The 3,788-nt window shown below is 38.0% G+C and overlaps 2 long non-coding RNA genes across 4 annotated transcripts; both read left to right on the forward strand.

Annotated features, from left to right (window-relative positions):
• LOC109128779 lies at positions 249-727 on the forward strand. 3 transcript variants are annotated; one of them, XR_002035094.1, is made up of 2 exons: positions 249-289; positions 538-727. It is a non-coding gene; the product is annotated as an uncharacterized LOC109128779 (long non-coding RNA). The 3 variants fall into 3 exon arrangements; XR_002035093.1 differs by having other exon boundaries at positions 262-386; XR_002035092.1 differs by having other exon boundaries at positions 262-379.
• Positions 1,845-2,196, forward strand: LOC109128781. Its single transcript, XR_002035096.1, has 2 exons — positions 1,845-1,886; positions 2,142-2,196. It is a non-coding gene; the product is annotated as an uncharacterized LOC109128781 (long non-coding RNA).

Here is a 3,788-nt window from a genome sequence, read left to right on the forward strand (position 1 = left end):
GACCTTGGTTCTCCAGCCTTAACTCCTTTGCTTTCTCCTCATGATTGCTTCACTTCTCCTCAGCATTGCTTCCATGCTCCTTAGGCTCCAAAATCACCTGTTTATGCAAGAAATGGTGCAAATGCAATGCAACTACACTCTAATGCAAGAACAATCCTAAAACTATGCAATAATGGTCAAAAAGGATAGCAAATGATGCAAAAGATGTGAATATATTAAGGGAAAACAGGGTAAAATATGTGAACATCACACTCGCTCTTGAGTTTTCGATTTGGGCTCTTGATTCCAGGTTAGGATTTTGAATTTTGAAGCCTTTACTTCTCCAATGGAGCTTCCTTTCCTCTTCATCTGAGTGCCACTTTTCAGAACATCTCCATAGGTCATTGGTGAGTTTGATTTTCCGATCTCCTTCTTAATTGAAGTTTCTGTGATTCTCCCTTGATTGGATTTTTTTGCTCCCTCTTGAACAATGGTCTTTTCATTCTTGTTCAGTCTTGGTTCACTTTCGGTTGAGCTCACTTTGATCTTCTTTTGCAGAGGCTCCGGACATAAGCTTATGTTTCCAAACTTGATGGCATTCGATCCAAACAGAGGTAATCCATTTACCTCTTCCTTGTTTTGCTTTTGAAATATCAGCCTTTGATTCTCAACAAGTTTACTCTTGTCATTGATCTCCAACTTGTGAACCCCAAATTCTTTGTGCTTTGTTGCTTGATTCTCCTCTGCATTTTTCTTGCAGGTTTCCCTTCTAATCCACTTTTGCTCCCTCTCAAACTTAGGTGAGCTTTCGGTTTTCTCCACCGTGTCTCTTTTGATCACTCTCTCGTTCATTTTGCATTTTGGACTCACCTTTTTTACTTCTCTGTCCTTGTTTTCTTCTTTTCCAATTTCAGAACCTCCTTGATGCTTAACTTCACACGATGGCTTTTCATTCACGGCTCCAGCTTCATTCTTCTTAGGTTGATGAGTTTCAGGTTTGTTCAGGCCTTCAGCATTCTTCTTAATACACCAAGTTTGTGACACCTTCTGACTTCCAGCCGTATATCCAGTTCCTTGACAGCATGATTCAACCTTTTCTTTTGTAGCAACCATTGTTGCTCCTTCATTTTCTGACATTCTCAGATAAAAGCTTTTATTGATCATAGGTACCTCAGCTATCTTCCTTCCAGCAGGATCATGAATGGTACACCCTCTGTGATCAAACTCGACTTCATAGTCTTTTTCAACCATTTGAGAAACACTCTATAGATTTTTGGTAATTCCTGGAACTAGTAAAACATCTTTGATGATTATCTTGCCTTTCTTTGTCATGATTTTAACATCACCCTTTCCTTTTGTTGTCAGCACAGCTCCATTACCTACACATATAGGAACATTGAAGCTTGTGTTGATGTGAGTGAATAGGTTCTCATGTGGCGTCATGTGATTTGTGCTCCCACTATCAATAAGCCAGACATTCTCTTCTAGTGTTTCTTGGTCTTCTTGTCTTGCATTTGAACATATGATAAGTTTCTTCTTCTTCATTGTCTTCTTGAGTAACTTGAGCTTGAGTAACTTGAGCTTGTTCTCCATTCTTGAGTTTGTAGTCACTGATTAGGTGACTTACTTTTCCACAGTGAAAACAACTTCTAGTTTCTCTGTTTCCGTTGAAAGCAGGTCTGATTTTTCCACTCTTGAGCCAACATACATCTTCATTGTGATTATCTCTTTTACAATAACCACACCACCTTTTTTCTCTATAACTTGTCTGACCAAAATTTTCTTTGTGTTTCTTCTCCACATTCAGACTTCGAAACCGTGCATAGAAGGCTCCTTCAGCTTCTTCTTCATCCTATGGAAAGAATTTCTTCTCATGTGCCTCTAGAGATCCAAGCAGCTCAGCATAGGTACCAGTGTTCAGATCCTTTGTTTCTTCCATTAAGGATGACAGACCGGCATAGCTTTTTGGCATAGAAACCAGCATTTTCACCACTAAATCAAAGTTAGATTTACCCTCACCTAAAGATCTCATCTGATTCGCTACAGCCTGAATCCTATCGGAGTAAACTTTAACCTTTTCTCCTTCTTTCATTTTCAGATTTTCAATCTCTCTTCTTAAAGACTGAAGTCTAACAGTTTTGACTTTCTCATTACCTTGATAGGAGTGCTCCAGAAGTTTCCATGCTTGATGTGCTGAGTTTGCAGAGAGAATCTTGTCAATGACCACATCAGCCACTGCATGCTGAATGATTTGGAGAGCACCCATGTCTTTAGCTTTGAGTGCCTTCAGGTTTGCAGTTTCTTTGCTCTTATCTGCTCCTGGAGTTGCAGGTTCATTTTCAACTTCAGCTTCAGGTACTTCATCTTTGACAACATCCCAAAGATCTTTGTTCATGAGTGTGGTTTTCATTCTTGCAGACCAGAACTCGTAATTTTGGCCATCAAAGACTGCAATAAGATGAGATGATTGCAGGTTTATCGCCATCTTTGTTTTCTTCTTCTTCTTCGTACTTCTTCACTTTTTCTTTCTTGCTTTAAGAGGCTCCTAGGATCAAGTTGTGCTCTGATACCATGGTGACATTTTCACTTTGATTTCCGGTTTGTTTCTTTTCTTTCTTCACTCAAAGAACTCAATTTTCTTAGAACTCTCATATATTCATTTTTCCCATACATTACATACTTATAGTAGATTTCTTTTACACTCATTCACTTAGACTCTAGACTTAGCAACTATTACATCATTATATCTAGACATTAGACTTCTGGACACAAGCAACCTTACACAACCTTACCTTAGCTTATTAGCCACTAACAACTCCAACAACTATTATCTACTCTAGTCTAACTAAGGTTTTCAACAACTTCCTTAGTTAAACTAAGTAAACAACACAAAATCTTATTTTGGACCTAACACCACTGATAATTCAAAGAACTCTAAACACACAAGTCTTAAGTGGGCTTAACTCCAGCCCATTAGCTTTCTTGATCCATAAGGACAAAACAGCAATCTTCTTCTTTCTCTTTTCTCTTCTCCGTACGACCACCTCTTCTTCTCCGACTAACTTCTGATCTTCTTGTTCTTCATCATCTTAGTCTCACTCTTTTCGTCTTTCTCTTTTGCAGGGCAAATCGAAGACTCATCCCTCAACAAAAGTCCTACTTCCCTTAGGCTCGGTCACCAGCAGTGATAAATAGTGGAGGCCAAATTTTCCCCAAGCTGAGTACATACGGCGACATCAGGAATCATAGCCATCGGAATAACACCCGATTTAACGTCCATAGCTTTCATCGTCATAGCAACATGAGTAACAGTAGATGTAGACATGGCTATGGAATTGTTGACAAAGTAAAGATGATAAAATTGGAAGAAAAAGATGTCTAGGAAATAAGGGAAGGAGATTTTCTAAAAAGAATGGACATGAAGAATAAAGAAAAAGAACCTTACATTTCTAGAAAAAGACCGTCTCGAACATAGTTGGAAGGAGAAAAGTGTTTTGTTTTTTAAACAAAATACATCAAATCAAGAATAAATGCTGGCATATGTCAAAGGCGTAGAAATGCATACATCCCGAAATCCAAGAAATATGATGATGAGACATTAGGGAATTATGGAATTTAAATTAAAAACACACTTCCGTAATGCTTAAAGTTCTTTGAAGTAAACTGCTCACATGATTTCAGATACAAATGTTGGTAACTTAATTGCTATCATACTCAATAATCAACCAATCCTAAATCTCTCACACATAGACCCATTTTCAACCATTAAACCAATTGATCAAAAAGCTTAATATGTTTAAACCAGACCA

This window comes from Camelina sativa, chromosome 14 (assembly GCF_000633955.1).
Source record: "Camelina sativa cultivar DH55 chromosome 14, Cs, whole genome shotgun sequence".
Classification (NCBI taxonomy): domain Eukaryota; kingdom Viridiplantae; phylum Streptophyta; class Magnoliopsida; order Brassicales; family Brassicaceae; genus Camelina; species Camelina sativa.